The sequence below is a fragment of the Coenobita brevimanus genome, chromosome 64 (genome assembly GCF_032717465.1).
Source record: "Coenobita brevimanus isolate Jiangsu-jjx chromosome 64, ASM3271746v2, whole genome shotgun sequence".
Lineage (NCBI taxonomy): Eukaryota > Metazoa > Arthropoda > Malacostraca > Decapoda > Coenobitidae > Coenobita > Coenobita brevimanus.
The window spans coordinates 17,275,242-17,294,756 of NC_137017.1; the positions used below are offsets into that span (position 1 = coordinate 17,275,242).

Consider the following 19,515-nt stretch of genomic DNA (forward strand, 5'->3'; position numbering starts at 1 on the left):
AATAGAAAGACGAAAGTGGAAAATTCGTCCCATGATTTGAAAGATGCTAATCTTTTCTGTCTATTGAAAGGTCAAAGCCATCACAGAGTACATAGGTTACGTCTAAAGAAATGAGGTACTTCTAGGAACCCATGTCGCAGGGACGCGTGAAGTCTACTGGGATCATACATATCAAGGACCATAAACAATTGCCGGGATAAACAAGCGTCCGTAAAAGTGTACTAGCGTGAGAAATCGTTTTGTTTTCTTACTTCTTTTTCACATTATTCACTCTTAGATTTGTTTTTAAGTGCATGGTAACTATGTGTGAAAACCAAATATACAAGGACACTCCTATACACGACTTAATCTCAAGATGGTTCGTGACTATGGAAACAGGTCACACTCAGAGCATCTCTCCCCCGCCACCCTCCGCTAACCCCACCCCATTTCCAGGAACCTCCCATAGTCTTCCGAGTAGTTAGATTATCAGTCCAGAAACAGGATTTTAGTGACTGCCAGAAACAGGATTTCAGTGACTGACTTTTTCCAAATCAAATGAAGCCGAACGCGGTAATATTTGCAGTGGTTGGCTCAATTTCTACTGACGTCATTAAATTTAGGGACCAGTAGAAGCCACAAAAGTTCTTCCCACGCAAACAACAGACGCCGCGTGTGGGGCGCAGACGAGAGGGGAAGAACGTATATATACCCGGCGTCGGCGATGGGGAGGTCAGAGTGCCACCAGCCGCGGAGACAAGAGGTGCCAGAGAAACTCCGTCCTCCGCTGCCACCCTCCATCTCCTGAACCCGCCTCGCTTCACTCCAACTCCAGGTTTCTTACTTGCAAATTTTCTTGAGCTTAAGTTGTTGATGGATGGTTCTTCTATACATTTTGCCATCACTCGTGCGGCTTCCATGTCCCTTGTCTTTACACTTCTTATATAAACTTGTGCGTAGTATTTGTTTTGCTCTTTTTGTATTTAGTCGTGCAGCCTTCATGCTTCTGACTTTTACATTTTCTTGAATTTGCATAGGATTGTTTGTTTTATTCTTTTGTTTTTACTCATACACATAGTTCCCTATCTAGCTACAAATTTTTTTGCGCCTAAGTTGTGCATAGGAATACTTGTTTATTTCTTTTGTCTCCACTTACACAGCTACCATATATACGCATCAGAGCTTGTCTGTAAGTTGCTAGTTAATATGTTTTCATTCACAGTTCTTCGTATGTTTCTTGATATATCAACCGTTCCGCTAATTCTGCAGGTGGACGAGTTGTATCCACCTTTCCAGATGTGGGTATCATTATTCCCACTGCTTGCTGATGCCTTTGTCTTGATTCATGTACCCACCACCACTTCCTAACCAAACCAAAGCAAAAATCTCAGTGCAAATAATTGTGAAAATTTTTTTTTTTTTTTTGTACTTATGTCTTTATTCATACAGTTGATCACACGCTTCAAAACAAACTTCTATCTATCTGTAGACGACGCCTTAATCCCGTAAGAGGTGGCCACAAACAAATCACCTCCATGTTGCCCCGTCCCTTGCCATTTCGCTGCCCTTGCCACAACTTGCGCTTCCCTCTCTCATATACTTCTCTACTCCAGTCCTCCATCTCATCCTCGGTCTCCCCCTTCCTCTCCTCCCTCCATATCACTCACATACAGTACACTCATAGTTAGTCTCTCACTCTCCATCCTCCCCACACGGCCAAATCATCTCAGTGTATTTCTCCTAACGCTTTCTATCACATCCACATTCACACCACAACATTCCTTCTCAACTTCATTTGCCAGTCTGTCTCTCCATGTAACTCCTCATGCTCGTATCAATTAACTCATCACTCATAACCAATTAGAGTGAATACTGAATTGGGAAATGTGAAAATTAAAACTGTTTCTGATAAGAGTAAACTGTGATGGAGATTTGTTTGTTCTGCAACTTGGTGGAGATCCTTTTAACCATTTCTGTACAGTGTCGTACTTTTTAGTACTGTAATGTATATTGCTGCTACTTCCCGATTATCTTGTTCATCTCAAATTCTCATAAGCCTCTAGCTTCGACTGATTTAATGAAAGACATATCTGTCTCCTTTAGTCTGAGACGTTTATGCTGAGGTGAACAAAATTGTCTGGAGTACCAGGAATGAAAGAAGAATATATAATTGGATCGAAGATTTTCACGCTAAGTTAAATTCCCTGTACAGTATAAAGCTTTCCTTGAGCTTATGTAAAATATTTTTTTTAATTATACGTTTCTCTTCACTCATACAACTACCATACACTTCGCAACTATACAAGAGTGATTATTAACTCCTGCCCCAGTTCATTTTTTTTGCTGCCAAACAGTTTTATTCGGCTTTTGTTAACCCGAACAGGAAGAATTAGATATAGTCATCATTGATCCGTTCAGTGTTAGGGTCTCCTTCCTGTGTTTTATAAAATCGTCCCTGAAGATTAGATAATACGTCATCGAAGTGAGGGGGTAAAAACACACACACACACACACACACACACACACACACACACACACACACACACACACACACACGGAAGTCACAACCATTTCCGGTAATAGACAGCTGCTGTGGAGACTTGTTCATCATCATCATCATCATCATCATCATCTTAATCATCATCATCATAACCACAAACCTAAGGATGGGGTAAGGACACTGTATGCTGATTAAGGTCCTTCATAGAGACCCCTCCTTCCAGGCTCGAGAGAAGAGGGTGCACAGGTGCACTCGAGAGGCTGTGATTGTGAACGAGGTGATGGTGAGGAAGAGCTGCCACCACCTGCTGTTGCTGCTCCTGCCCCTGTGTCTGGATGCCGCCCTCGCCCTACCCATACTCTCAGGTACACACTAAGGAGTACATTCATATTACTTTAACTATATTTCTTTTACCTTAGCTTGGCCCAGATTTCCGTCCTTTTATAGATTTTCATTTGAACAACAATTCTTTCATCTTCGACCAGATTTTCGTCCTTTTGTTGCGTTTTGCTTTAGTTCTTTCACCTTAACCTGGCTCAGATTTTCCTTTTGCTCATTTCAGGAAGGTTACTGGCAGAGAGACAGTACTGCGGCACAACATCCTTTCCTTAGAATTTTTTTCATAACTACCATCATATTCTACTGTTAATCTATCCCTATAACTCACGTTCAAGATGAGGAGATGGCAGTTCTAGGTGAAATTAAACACAGTATAGGCCTAGAATTGCCATCTCTGCATCATCAGTGTTCAGTTGTGACAATTAAGTAACACCAGAATTTTAAGTTAGTCACGAATAAGTGCTATGGAAAAGTTACAGAGGCACAATATTATCCTTTTCTGCCACTGAGGTACGTGAAATAAGCTACAAAAAGACGGAAATCTGGGACGAGTTAAGGTGAACGTACCTAGAAACCCGCAATCTCGTCGGCTAAGCGGCCTCCACAGCACCTCTTTCTGTTAACTTTACCATGGCCTAAAATTACTATCCCTACATCTTGAATGCTAGTTATAACAGTAGATTAACACTAGAATATGATGCGAGTCACAAACAAGTACTACAGAAAGGATGAAGAGCCAAAGTACTTTCTTTTTCTGCCACGGAGCTACGTGGAATAAGCTGCAAAAGGATGCAAATTTGGGTCAGGTTAAAGTAAAAGAACAGTAGTTTATTTCTGCATACGGTTGGTTAACATTTTCTTGTATGTTATCTGTACAATCTAAACCGATTAGGAAAAGATAGAGACAACAGACAAGTCAATGATAATATTAACATAAGTGAGACGTGCTTCAAAGCCTCCCTAGCCAGATAAAATGCTACCATTGGTTACTACAGCCATTGTGAAGGTTTTAAATCTAAGATGCCTAACCCTTTCCAGGTCAGTTGACCAAGTGTTATAAGACTGAATTGTTAATTTGGCTAGTAACCAAGAAGACTCATTCCTGCGTGGTAACCAAAGTTCACTCAGTTTCATGCAACCACGACTTAGCATTCAACCAGTGAGAATGGCGCCAGTTCAGTCAGGTGAAAACATACCTATTCTTACCTCTGCCAACAAAGTTGGAGGAACTTATGCATTCACCTATGTTTGTCTGTTTGCTTGTTTGTTTGTCTTCACGACATCTCCAAAAGTTATTTCAATGATATTTTGTGGAAGGGTGGGCCATGAGCAAAGAAAAAATTGATTAAATTTTATGGCGGATTCCGATCTGGCTTCAGCATTGACGGAGGTGTGCGCTCTGTGAGTGCTTTTTAGTTTTTCTTTGTGACAAGAGTACAGTAACAAAGGTAATAACTGCTGGCAATACAACCACAGTTCCATTTTAGCGTTATGACTTAATTCCTGGGCTCTCTGCAACGACTGCCATAATTAAGTGATCATTGACTCAGTCGGATACGTTTATGTGAAGCTACAGATCGTGGTGAATGCTTTTGGCGTATCCGATAGAGACAGGATTCCTGGGGCTTGAATGATGAGTGAATGGAAGCGTGGCCCATTGGAAACTGCAAATTTGGGCTGTCTGGACATTCCTATTCCTCATCCTGTCCTAGGGTGGGAAAGGAGGTCCGGATGATGATGATGATGATGATGATGACTTAATTCCTCTACATTTCTTGGACACGCTGCAAGTTCCTAAATACTACACCCTCCCTTCCTTGATCATTATCTCGCTCCCTTAACGTGCCTGAACCTTTCACTGCGATGTTTACTTACTCGTATTACTGTCTGTTAAGGAGTCTCTTCAGCACGTCTTCCTTATTAGCATAATTCTGTACCTTGCATGAGAATATAATCAGGTATGTTATTTCTGTAATCGGTGTCGATATGAGAAGGGATACTGACAGCACGCAAGAAAAATCAGGCTATAAAATGTATAATATTGTCGCTAAGGAGTAGGTGCTACACACCGTAAGAAACCCACGAGGACTGCTGACCATCCACTCGTCAGCTTTTTCAGTACCACCTCCACAGCGATTCACTTTTCTCATTTCACCTTAATATTTTCATCTGTGTTATCTGCATCATATTCTTTTAGAGGTTGTTGGCGCAGTTACCATAAATTTTACTGATACCGCGACATATCCAGAAATAAAATAGTGAGAAAGAGATTCATTACACTTAGCTTACTAATCTCACGTTAAAAAACCACAACACAACATGACGTTAGTGTCAGTGTGCGATCTAAGACTATTTTTGCAACTGAGATACATACTGGATGCTATTTATTAGTAATCCCGTCTTAGACCACTTTCCTTTCATGTCTCGCTTTTTCGTGTATCTTGTGGTCGTATGCTTAACCAATAATTGTGGCAGTCCACAACTGTGCACTCGGCGCCCTCCACAGGTCGATTCCACAAAATGTTCGTATGCCTATTTACAGTTGCGACATGGGGTGAGACTGGAAAGCATGACTGTACAAGAAGGGTGGTATTTTATAGTATATCATTATGTTGTTAGCATTTGAGAACGATTGTGAAGACACAGTGAACTTCAAACTTTTTCCAGTAATTCTGGCATTTTAGATCGTACAAATGTGGCATCAACAAAATGTGTAGTCCACATTTTGTTTAAACATGTAGACTATAGTCGCGGCGCACGACTCTGAGGTTGTAATTATCGTACCCTGGCAACCTACCATTCAAAAGTGCGTCCGATTTCGTATCACATTACTGTATACACGAACCATATTATTATGCAGTAATATGTTATACACGAATATTATTATAAACGAATATATTACATACGAATCACATGCGTCTCATATTATATACGAAATCAGACGCACTTTTGAATGGTAGGTTGCTGGGGCACGATAATAACCTTAGAGTCGGGCGCCGCGACTATAGCATCGAGTGCGACTGGAGGGCTCTATACTTTTTTTAAAGCATATGACCATTATTGATATATGGTTGTCTGGAAAATTCATGATCTATTGCGCATTTTTCCGTACATCCAGATTTTTTCATGCGTAGCCGTAAAATGCTTATACTCTATACTTCATCTTAATCCCTCACCCCGAGGACGTTATTTGCAGTTTATTCTCCTGCTGTCAAGCAATTTTCTTCAGGTTAGGAGACCCCCATGTTGTGCAGGGGTTAATGCAGGCTACATCCAACTCCTTCGGGTTAAGAGAGTCTCCTAAGCTAATTAAAAGCCTTTGAAAGTAGCAAGAATTAAATAAAAGAATACCAGGACATTCGACTCATAGGAAGACTAGTAACTTCCATACCCATAACCTGTATATGCATAAACCTAGCAAACCTAGCATTATGCGGAACCCTCTTTCTAGCAGGATTTTACTCTAAAGATCTCATCCTGGAAGTTGCTTTTATGAATCAATACTGTAATTTTATTCCTTTACATCTTCGCAACAGTACTAACAGTATGTTACACTTTCCGCTTAATTTTCTACTCTATAACCGGAGAATTTAACTTAGCTAGATTTAGAAATATTGACGACTCATCCTCCATCATAACTTCTCCTATACTAGCTCTTAGAAGAGGAGCCATCCTTAGAGGAGTATTACTATCTTGATTAATCTTCCCTGAATCCTACATTATTTGCCTTTCCCCCCTTATAAAAAATCTAGTATTAACAATCAGAATCCTTGGAGGACTAATAGGCTACCTACTCAACATCATAAACGTAAACTTCAAGTTAAACTCATTCAATCATAGTAGTATTTTCAGGCTCTATATGATTCCTACCCTTCCTCTCCACTTTTAACCCATCCAAATCTAGCCTTAGTTTAGGCCAAAACTACTCTAAAATAATCGATAAAGGATGATCCGAAATTGGAGGAGGTCAAGGAATCTTCCAAACATAAATAAACTCATCTGAACGTCTTCAAATAATTAGTGACAGGAACTTTAAATCCTTTATAAAAATCTTCCTAGTCCTAACCCTCATACTTTCATTCTTTAATATTTACTTTTATAATTTATTTGTAGAATATCGCGTTGAAGTTGCGAAAGAGATGAATCCATCTAAAAGTGCTTAGCTTTTAAAAAAATATTTTAACTATACAGCGAAAACGTATCGTGTTACACCATAGAAGCTCTTCTCTTGATAGGAAGGTTACTTCAAGTCAATCATTAACAGTGATTAGCCTCTCCTTTGGCTTCTATCAAAATTAGAGACTACATAGTCAAAGCTTAGACCGAAACTAAGTGCAAAACTTCAAACCCGTCCTCGGTTTGAAGTGGTTAGAATAATTAATGCAATTCAGTGAGATCTTCGTGGCACACCCTGTCATTGCATCACCCTCCCCATAGCTTTAAAAAATAAAAAATAAAAGTGTTATGTCCCCTCCACCCCATCATTCCACCCCTCTACATGTACTGTAGCTCCTCCACCCTCCCACCCCATCTTGCCACCCCTCTGGCTGCACTCTTTTTCCGTCCCCGCTCCATCATTCCAGTCTATCTTGTGGAGGGGTCTACTGTCTTTGTGCACCAACTTCTTCCCATGCAACTCGCTTATTGACTTTCTACACACACGCACACACACGGTAGGCCATGGCAAAGCTCCGGCCAATTGATTTTGAAGGTTCTAAGCGACCCCCCATGCCCCCAATCCCAAAGGGCATCACATCTTTCCGAAGCCGTGTCATGGAAACCTAGTCACCTTTGCCCGTACAACTTTGAACACACAATTAACCTGTGATAAAGACCTATCCCACTGTTTTTTTAAGGTTCAATATGATTTGCTGCTCAGTGAAATAAATATCGGGGAATACAGCGACGTTCAGCAGTAAGTGGGCGGATTAAGCCCAGATACGCTATGATGGCAGTATGTAAGATGAGTGTGAGTTACTGTCAGTGTCCATTATGTTTACTTGAAAGATTTATAAATAATGATAATTTCATTCTATTCCATGATAACCTTTCTCGAAATTTTAACTAACTCCTCTTTTCTTTCCACCGAATTTCTTTTACTCTTGTATTTATTCCAACCCGCTGAAAAAGAAAAGCTTCTTCACAACGGCCGTGGAAAGCCGCATAAGATGGTGATTTATATGCAAACTACCGCGCTGCTTTCTTGAGTCGTTGGTCTGTCATGGCGGCTGAGCTGGGAAGTGAGAGGCGTGAGAGGCTAATAGTGCTGGGCCGAGATTCACGAACGAACATGTGATTAAATCCTCTTCGTAACTCTTTATTTTCGGGGAAGGACAAAAAAAGTATAAAATACTTTAGTATATCCAATGCCTCCCGCAAGAAGCACAGAATATTCCCATGTCTCATATTTCTCCCACTGAAGCATGTCTTAGTTACAGGAGGAAAAATATTGTTCGTATGTGGTAGGTGGGGGCGCTTACCATCCACTCACTCAGTGTAGTGCTGCTCTCGGGTGTCTTCCATTTCCTCTCCTCCCTTCTTTCGTTCCTTCCTCTGCTGCCTTTCTTTACTTCATTCTGTCCTCGTCCTTCTGCCCACGGGTGACTTTACACTCCCTCTTTTGTCTTTCTTTCCTTCATTCTTACCCGTTCCTTCTGCCTGTGGGTGACTCTACACTGAGTGACAAGCCGAATGGTTTCTTGTACACCAGGATACCATTTACTACTCTGGGTGGTAACCATATAACCAAATTATGGCGCTTGGTGGTTTAGTGGGTAATTGCGGCTTTCCAATTGGATTGAGCCGGTGAAGGTTTATATCCAAGGGATGGTCGGGGTTATTGCTCACGTAATGCCACTCAGGGATGAGTGAGGCTGGTCACTCTCATCTTAAATGTCAGGACCAACTTGCCTAGCCCCGGGTTTCTACGCTCCTCATGGGGCAACGTAGGACTGGATGATGGATGGATGTCTTTTCTGCAGGAAGAACAAGGAATTGAAACTGCAGACTTTTCCAGCATCCCTTGTTCTTCCTACGGAATTATTTCCAGGTTACGGGAGACTGACATGCAAAATTTGTCCTTGAATTCCGAGTCTGGCCTCTCATACAGCTGACAGTTACTAATGTAAAAGGACTGGTGACGATTAGAAGTATACTTATCATAATAATGTTAATGGGAAAAAAGGCAGAATAGAGGAACATAATTTAACATTTTAGAAATGCATGTTACATATATTTACACCCTCGTGAGCAAAAGCCCAGAGGATGAAGTGCTTTGCTCGGAATGTGTCTGTGTGTGAACAAAATACGAATAACTCATTTTGATTCGATGGTAACGAAACTTCCTGAAACGGTTAATGGTCAACCAAGGGGTTCCCTTTATGTTTTTTTTTTTTTTTTTACAATAGATCAAAGGTCAAAGTCAGATGGGAAGGTCATCTTAAACAGCACTGATATGATTTAAACCAAACTTGATAGAAGGGCTGAGGGTAAGGCAACACCGATGAAATTCGATTTTTAGAATAACCAGTTAAAGGTTAAGATCACAGAAGGAGATCAAATTTCAACCCCGTGTATCTCCATATGAACAAAATAACTAGAACAGTTAAGATCTGATTTCTTATGTTCATTTACTTTTACTGCATTTCCACAGGTGTGTGTACTTGTATCTCTGATGTCTCTTATTTTTCAAAAGGTTATTTTCTTATTTTTAATGCATTTTCCTTATACTGTATATTTGAACCTTCCTTTATTATAGCAGTGTACTTGTACCCCAGATACTGCAGATGACAAGGGTCACGAGTGGCCCCTGATGATGATGTCGCCAAAGCTGGCCTCAGCATCCAATAACAGTGTGCAGGAGGCTCCCTGGCTAAGGATGATGCTCCAACCTCGTCTCAACCCTTCAGTCACCGCCAAATCCTCCCACAACCCCCGCTGGCTGGGCTCACTGCTGGGGGAAGGTTTACCACGCACCCAAGCCTCCCAAGAGCCAGCCTGGCCAAGAGATGAGCAGGGTTTGGAGCGCCCCTACATGCTCCGTGGTTCCCGCACGCCGCAGGAAGGACACAGAGGTACACGTGGCCCAGCGTCTGCAGCAGCACGCCCTAGGAAGCCGTCCCAACTTACAAAACGTTCGGAGAGTGGAAAGATACCGACAATGGGCCTCGGTAAGAGGTCAACCGGTTACGTCTCGTTTGTAGGATTAGGTCAGTGACAGAGTCTCGTGAGACCATGTCTACCTCTTTCATCTGTCTTCAACTGTCCTCGCAGCACGTGGCTCTGCCATGCCATTTCTTGTCGTCTTTGAAATTATTTCTCCTCCATGCATTAGCCTTCACAACACATACCACTACTAACCTGTCTTTCCTACGATCGTCTCACTACACTGTTATTTGTTGTAGGATGGTGCTGAAAAAAGGTGTTGATAAGAGGCAAAACAGTTCAAGGTATGATGTCTGGGGCAAGTATGTCGAGTGTAACATGACAGCCGTATTAATTATGGTATAGATCAAACAGGCCATGGCCCAGGGGTTGCTTTACCACATGGTAAAGGTACTTCACAAAATGTCAACAAATTCATACAGTGAAAGCCTTTTATATAAATAGTTTTTTTTATTATTATTATTATTATGATTGTCCAAATTTCATATTGCCTGGTAATCTCCCCATTCAGGATGAAATTCAGTTCATGGGAGTCTACAGCTCTGTTAGACCATTGCATATTTCTTTTTTAGAATAATAGCTTCAATCAGTCAATGCTGACTGACTGAATTCGCCTTCCTCGACCAGACACTCACTATAACCATTTATACATTTTTTTTTTTAACCTATATCTTTAACTTGTACAGGGGTTACAAAACTTTCAAGCTAAGGTAACACCACCGTGTTAAGTTGCACCAGAGCCAAACACGACCCAGCAATTACTGATGTCTGTAGATGACTGAATTAATCGGCTTCCTCACCATCCTTGGCCACTGCCAATTCCCCTCACGCTTACAACGTGCGGGTCTGTTTTGTCAAGATGCCCACTGACTGAAGTCGTGAGGTCCTTTAACCCATTTCCTGCAGTTGGAGCACTTGTTCAATTTATTCTGGCCAGAGACAAAAAATGTTTTTGTTCATATGAGAGAAAGCTGAACAGTCAAAAACCTCAAAAAACTATACCAAGTATCTCTTTCTCTGCTTACTTGTACACCTAAGAATAATATTTACATTAACACCACACCCATTAAGATTACTTGCCTGACCCCAGGTGTGCTGTCTGACCTGCGCAAGTTCTTCAGTGAGCTGCGCACCAATCTGGACAGCGTAGAGGAGGTGGCGGCACTCAACCACGACCAGGGCCTCAACATCAACCCGGAGGACTTCCTGGCGCTCCTCGCTCAGCATGAAGGTCAGTCCTCCAGCCATAACAAACGTATCATCAGAACTGAGAACACGAAGGTCTAGGCCAGGGGTTCTTAATCGGAGGTATCCATATCCTTTGAGGGTAAGGGGACAAAAACCTGGGGTACTGGACTCATTCTCCGAATAAACATAAAAATATGTATATCATTAGCCCTTTACCACACGGCAATAAATAGAATTAAATCATGATTTTCTTTCCTGTTCTGTTATTAGTTATCAACATGTAAAGTGCGAGTAAAACTAAGCTACTGGCATCTTTTGAAGATAAACTGGCACCTAATCGGACTGGTGATGATGATGATTTCGACAGTCTGGTGAAGGGGGTATGGGGACATCGTGGGCAATCCACTGGGGTTCAGGACAAGGAAAAAAGTTAAGACCCCCTGGTTTATATGAACCCCTAATATTTGGCGAACATTTATGGGACGCCTGGTGGTTACAACGGTAGTTTTGATCAGTTTGCATCCCACATTACAAAATGCATTTAACAACGATATAGAGAAAGCATGTTCTTCATCTTGTGCTCAGAAACTGTCGTCAAGAGCTGAGGCTTTGCCTTCCCCACAAATCTTTGCTAAACCCTCCCACCCAGACAGTCTCACCACTGCACCATAAACTATGTGCCGTCACTCTACCGCCGACATGACATCCCTCATCTTGGCATCTTAACCATGGCCACCTGATCCTGGATCCTGGATCTCTCCCCTTCCGCCACTGTATCTTGGTGGCCTGAAATGGCATGTTCATCTTGTCACCAGTCACCATGACACCATTACACTCCACGGTTTACGATGACACCATTATCCTTCTAGGCATACTATGCCATCCTTACCCTTCTAGGCATACCACGGCACCCTTACCCCTCTTGGCATAGCACGGTATCCTTACCCTTCCAGCCATGGCACCCTTACCGCACCACCCCTGAACATCCACACTGTGTCTACAGATGCCCCGTTAACTCAACGTACCCATACATAAGGACGTGCCTTAGTTATTTATTATTTGATTATTCATTTTACTTTACTACTTTCTCTTTCAAGTTATTCATACTGGTAGCTTATAGGTGAAGTATTATTGAATGTAACTTTTCCGTTTCAGTCTTTCCTATGAAATTTCAATGTCAGTTTTTCCATGCTGCATGATGGTTTTTCTGACTTTTTCCTGCCAGTTTTAACTGGAGGGGTTGGATGCGGAGGAAGCCTTCTTACTTTACTATCCTAATCCTTCAGCATGTAAAATTAGATCTCGTAGTCATAGCCCACTCTGTAACAAGCAGCCTCGAGAGGACCATAAGGTCTGTTGCTGTTTGCTTTCCTTTGTACTCTTTTGTACCCTTCCAAGCTCACCCAATCATTCTTACCTTTCCAGGCCTTACTGTAGCACCCTTTACCTTTCTAAAGTTCACCTAGACACTCTTACCCTTCCAAATTCACCCAGACAGGTTCACTCTAGCATACCTGTCTTAACACCTCATACTACGCTATTCACCTTGTCAGTCACTATTTTGTTCATCTCGTTGCATCCTTACCACTTCCCTCAGCCTACACCCTGAGCACACCACGCTAATCCCAGCACCCTCACTAACCCTCACAGCCATGACCCCTTCTTTACGAGAGGTCTCCTCTGAATGTAATACGGTAAAAGTTTCCGGTTCGTAAAGGAGGTTCTCGTACAGCAGGGATACAGACTGTTCCTAACTCTTCACTACGAGAGGCCTTTCCTTAGTTGAATAAAGTCCTCCAAAGATAACAAAAATTACTGGGGAAAATGGGTTCATCTTAATGCCGAATCAAGTCATCATCTTTTAATGATATAATGGCTTTTTCATTCTGTTCTTATCATCATCAGACGATTTTATTAAGCATAGGAGATATTTTTTGAACCTAAAAGGTTAGTCACAGCCTTCATCAATCCCTTCACCATTAGTGTGCTCTCCTAAACTTAATAGTTTGTCTGGTGGCAGGAAGAAAGGGGTATGTTTGTCGTCTTCCATTTAAAAGTTAGCCAGTATTATACCTAAAAATGGCACCTCTTCTGTTATACAGTCACCCTTGAACATATTTCCAGTTGTTCTCTCCCTTGTAGTTCATACCTTGCACTTTCACCCCTGCACGTAATATTTTCAGTTTTTTTTTTTTTTTTTTTTTTTTTTTTTTTTGCCCGACTCTGGGCATAGGCTTCACAGCCTGCTATCAAGGCCCAGCAGTCCTCCTACATACCATACACCTCTAGTTAAATTGTCCCTTGTGCTTCCTCCCTAATACTCTCTCCCTTGTTCAGTTGCTCTCTCTGTCCAGAATGCTGGGAGTCAGGTAAGGGAAGGGGGTAAAATAAACTCTCAAAAAATATCAGTATTCAGAATGCACACTCAAAAAAGAATGCAGTAAAATTTATTAACATCCGAGATGTACTCTCAAAAAGTATATTGTTTTAGTTGTATGTTAGGTTCATTAAGTAGAGGGGAAAGGGAGGGAGGCTCTGAGTGTAGAAAAATGAATACACCCCTGCCTATTTTCCTTGTACCTAATCTTTAGTCCTCTCACTCTTCTATACTGCTCTATCTCCCATACCTTCTCTGTGGTATTCTCACCTTTAATCCATAGACTAAGAAGACGTAATACATTGGTTTATTCTTGCCGCTCCCAGATAATTATATTCAGCTTAGGAATGATTTCTCATACTGACTGGGCTAATGAAGGATACGTTTATACGTGTAACCAATCCCTGCATCGCCTGGAGTTAACAAGAATACAATAGATAAGACGTCATCATAGTAAAGGAGTTAGCCTCTTCACTACTCTAAACTCGTTTCTTTTAATCTTGTCACTGCCAGAGGATTATATGCAGCTTAAGATTTCCCCTCACCCTTGGTAGTGAAGGGATTACTGAAGTCTTTATCAAGCAGCTCTTTTTCTTAATGTAGGGGTCAAGGAGTTGCCTTACCGTTTTTTTTTTTTTTATCCTCATGTTTACCGTAACAGCATTTTTCTTTTTCATTCTATTCTAACGTCCTTAATATGATTTTATTCAGTTTAAGAAAGACCTTGCATATTCGAAGGGTAACTGAATACTGTATCTAACCTCGCCATATTGAAAAGTCTCCCCTAACCCGAACATAGTCATTTAAATATATATATATATATATATATATATAAAATAGAAAGGAATTCTAAGATTGGCGACTTAAAACGATGACTTATTATTATACGTTTATTTTCACCTCATGGGACTGGGCAACAACTTGAATACTGAGTCTGTGTTGCATGAGATTCAATGGACCTTAGTTACGAGGAAGGAATTGATCTCCTTGGTTACTATTTAAAACTGTCCTCCAACCCGAACAGCTGAAATGGGCCCGGGGTCTCCTGTAGGTTAATGCAAACGAGCTAATCACGATCTCTGGTCTTCTCACAGCCCGTCTGGAATCAAGGAAAGGAGGGTTGGATCAGCTGCCCCCATCACCGCCCCAGTATAACAAGCTCATGTTTGGCTACACACCCGACGACCAACCCTATGCCCACTCCGGCCTCGGGAAGTGAGCAGGGTCACCGATGTGGGAAGAGGATTTGGGAGTGTTTTAATGTTGGGGTTGATGTAGAAGTTGATGTGGGTGCAGATGTGGGAGTAAAGGTGGGAGTAAATGTGGGAAGTATGGTGATATGGGAGCTGATAGGGGATTGCCGCCGTCGGCCGTAGTTTCTGTTTAAACTCTACCCATAGCCCCTGGCTGGAGGTAAGTCCTAGCGAAAGCTTCACACCGAAGAGTTTGAAGCCCTGCTAGACTAAGCGGGGGGCAGTTCGTGTGCATTCAGAGTGAAAACAAGAGTAGAATTACTCTGGGGCCTGTGGCGAGGCTCTTGTTTCAAAGTTTACTGTAAAAACTAACTAGCCATGTCAAATAACCTTATATGGGACCACTTTTATGTCTCAGTGGGCTTAAATGAAGAAATTTTACTAATGTTGCTGCTAGATGGCGCTACCGCAAGTGTCATCTGACAGCAAATTTGGATTCTCCATGTCAAATAACCATAGATGGGACCACTTTTATGTATTTGACTGAAATTAAGTACTCTTACTAAATTTGTCAATAGATGGTGCCACCTCAGGTGTCAGCTGATGGTAGATTTGGATTCTCCATGACAAATTACATAATATGATACGATCTGTATGTCTCCAAAGGCCACTTTTTAACAAATCCACAAGGACCAGAAGAAGAAACAGAAGAAGAAGAAGAAGAACGCTAACCATTCATTGACCTACTGGCTATCGCCACAGGCAAAAATGCGAACTGCCAACATTTCTTCGTTTGACGTGAACCCTTAGCTACGACTTCCTTTCAGCCAGTGATAGAGGTAGAGAGTTTGAAGAAGCCATGGCTCATGGCTATAAAGTACTCTGATGTGGGAGTAAGCTCATGTTGGAGTGCTTTTAGAAGTGGCCAGGAGAGAACACGATAAGAAGGATGAGTAACGACTGGTCTGACACTTCTGTACAGGGTAAAAATTAATCGCAGCGTTTGATAAACTACAACATTCTCTACTAGTCAAGGATTATTATGTCAATAACGTCACTTAACACTGAGGAAGGACCAGCCAGATCTTACACTGCTCTACTTGCATACTCTTGTTGCAAAGCTAGACATAATAACGATTTCCTTACCTGTTTCGGTGCTCTGTCATGCAACAAATAAACGTTATGATAAGCAATGTGTATAAGTCTCCGTGAAAATAATAAATAACTATTGTGTAAAAGGATGTATCGATATCGTAACACCTGCCTTAGGAAAAATATTAGTTTCAACCGTCACAAGGACATCTTCAACCCCTTCTACAGCATGGCGTACTTCGTATCTCAGTCTTGCTACCTTCAGACGATTTTACTCAGCTAAGGAAGGATCTGTAGTAGGGAGGGGATTAATTATGGCTGCATCAAACTCTTCGACGTTGACAGATCCCCCTTAATTGAATACAATCATTCAGAGATACCACAAATGGAATTCTAAATTCGTCGTCATCGCTAAGGGGTAAATGGAAGGTCTCTAACTAGGTTATACATTTCGAGCAGAGTATATTTGTGTGCATTAGGGCCATACTTGGTTCCAGCACACACACACACACACACACACACACACACACACACACACACACACACACACACACAGCAATGAAACACTTGATATTCAGTCATTTCCTTGACCCTCTCTGGTGCAACCTCTGACTGTCGCATTTTTTTCCGCTTTAGAATAGTAGAGAAGTGACACTAGTAAATAAATAGTGTAACAGATAAACATAATAATATCCAAATTCATGTTGTGATAAGATCATAAGTTAATATATTAAGAGTTGTTATGCTTGAGTTGTAATGAGGTCCAAAAAAGCACGCGTTGCTTAGAGGCAAAGAGAGGAGCCTCTCTTTGGCTCAGTGGTAACGTGCGCGTCTATGAAGCGCGAGGGCCTGAGATCAAATTTCGGCCAGACCAGTGAATGATTTGTTAAGTTCCAGTTCGGTTATTACATTGGTCGGCAGCGGTGTGGGATGTGAGGCAAGGCTTGGAGGGCAATGATGTTGCTGTTGACAACGTCTTAGTCCTTACATCCCCGGAGGTGAGCTGTCCGCTGTGGTCCGCAGCGTCCCCATTAGAGGACTCCGATGCTACGCTACCGTGTGTTCGAAACTGACCAAATTAATCACCAAGGAGAGAAAAGAATGATGTAATGAGGTCTATAAAAAGTCCGCGTTGCTCAGAGGAAAGTGGGGATTCTTTCTTTGGCTCAGTGGTAACGTGCGCGTCTATGAAGCGCAAGGGCCTGAGATCGAATCTCGGCCAGAGCAGTGATTAATTTAAGTTTCAGTTCGGTTATTCAGTGTTAAGGATGTCATGCCTCTCGAACAGTGCGAAATAGAGTGGCGCCTACTGTAGTCTGTGTAGCTAGTTCGACCTAGATCTTACGGCTAAGCTGTTTATACATTCACTAGGAGTCAGAAAAGTATCCAGAGAGTCAAAATGTGAGTTTTCTTACTTCTTTTTCATTACTTTATAATTCTATAAAGTTGCAGATAATGTGAGAAAGTTTATTTTCCTAGTGTGAACGTATGTCAGTGAACAAAACTAGGTGGAGGAATGGTCTTCAAATTTCATGTTTGTATAGTAATTTGTAATTGTTCTAATAGTTCCTTAAGCTGTATTTTCAGTGATGCACCTTGTGGTAACCTGTTGGGATATGATTAAGCTACACACAGAAAAATATCCCAAAGATGAGTGCGACTCAAAGACAACGTGCAGAGAATGTAATACTATAGGACAGTGGTACTCAACTGGCGGATCGCGATCCAAATCCGGACCGTGGTGAGCTTTTGTGTGGACTCCAGCACACTAGCTGCTAGTGGAATGGGTAGAATATATGTACATTTATTTATTTATTTTTTTTTTCAGAGAAATTATTGCTGTAGTTTATTTTCATCAACATTTTTAGGCAAAAAATCCATATAGCTTGAAGTAAATTGTACTGTGTGTTCTTATATATTTCTTATTACCACATTTTGAATTAAGACTTTCATCCGGACCCTTGCTACAAAGGAAACTGTGTGTCTGGACCTTCACACATAGTAGTGGAGTATCCCTGCTATAGGACATTTCAGCGTTGACTGCTTATAACTCAGTAAAGACACAGGGAACATACCAATAAAGAGTAATGCTTAAATAGGGAGACAAGGTTATATTAAGCTTTTTCGCTGCTATGCTTTGACAGCATTCTTACCTATGTAGCCTGTGATGATAAAAGGGCTAACATAGAGCGAGTGTTGACTACGGTACCGACTTGTACCGTACAATAAATGGTTGCTGGTATGAACAGAAAGAGTCTGAAGGTGGAGTTAAGGAAATGTAAAGTAAACCAAGAAGCGGTACCAAGGCACAATAAACCCGTCCCCGGCAGTCATTTTTGTGCTGACGCATAAACACAACGGGATATCTAGTCAAAGATGTCGCACATCAAATCTGGAGTAAATCGGGTGATATTGACGATTTTATGTCGATTTGAAATCTAAGGTCCGACCCACCTGACACTGACCCCCCACCGCTAACTAGGGGTGATCCCCCTAATATAATGAGGCATGTTATAGGAGGCAAACTGTTTTGTTGGATGCAAGACTTTCTCATAAAAAGAGAAATGAGAACAGTAACGGCCATACCACGTTGAGTACACCGCTTCCCGTCCGATCAGCGAAGTTAAGCAACGTTGGGTCTGGTTAGTACTTGGATGGGTAACCGCCCGGGAACACCAGATGCTGTTGGCATAACGTTCTCCCTACGTGTCAAGTGGGGTTGGTGAAGCATTAATGCCCCTCCCTGTAAAACAATTAACTCTAAGCCCTTGGCCACCCCGTTTGGGATACATGGCGTCTGGCAATGAATGAAAATGTTATAGGATGCAGATTTGAAAGATGCATCTTTAGGTTTTGGTTTCATGTCGATATGACGAATTTGAGAGAAGTAATAGCGAAAAAAAAATCCATTTTGTACCGTCCTTTTTTTTTTTTCTTTCTTTCTTTTTTCTACATTCTGAGGGGCCTACAGTCTGGGCCTTGATCCAGTTTGGCCCAAAATTTAATCAGGTGATCAGTAGATCACAGCCCATCATCCCTGAAATTTTAGTCAAAATCGCATTAGTTGTTTTAGCGTAAAGTTGTTATCGGACAGACAAACAAACAGACAGACAAGCCAAATGAAAACAATACCCGTCCCTGAGCCCCTCCTGGGCGGGGACGGGCAATAAGGCCACACTTAATGATACTACTCAGTCCATGGTAAAAGAAGTAAAAGACAAAATGCCGGAGTGCAATGGAAAAGTCATGTTCGGACGGGCACAGATATTACGAAAGAGATAGAAGCTGGAATAAGGTTTTTTGTACAGAAGAATAATTGCCTATCTTCTCAGATCAAGGTACAGTATAAACACAGGGGTCAGAGACCTGGTAACGATGAGCTCGGAGAGTAGAGAGGATAATGTTAGGAGGAAAAGGATGAGAGCTTCCCGGATAAGCGAAGAAGAGAATATGGGATGAATAAACGTTATAATTAAAAATCATAAATGATCAGTGGTAGGTGACGCCTAAGTGATGGTCAATGAAAGCGGCAGAAAAAGAGAAGTAAATGAGAGGAAGAGAAAAACACAGAGCCGGACAAATAATATCCAAATGCAAGAGGCTGCCAAGGATAACATCAAAGAAGAAATTTAGGGGAGGAAGAGGGATTGGGGACGAAAGATACTCTCTAGTCTCCCTCTCGT

General features: G+C 41.6%; 1 non-coding gene across 1 annotated transcript; it reads left to right on the top strand.

The window, feature by feature from the left end:
• Nucleotides 1–18,404: 18,404 nt before the first annotated feature.
• On the top strand, nucleotides 18,405–18,523 carry LOC145404777 (5S ribosomal RNA). Its single transcript, XR_013898233.1, has one exon. It is a non-coding gene; the product is annotated as a 5S ribosomal RNA (ribosomal RNA).
• The last annotated feature ends 992 nt before the right edge of the window (nucleotides 18,524–19,515 follow it).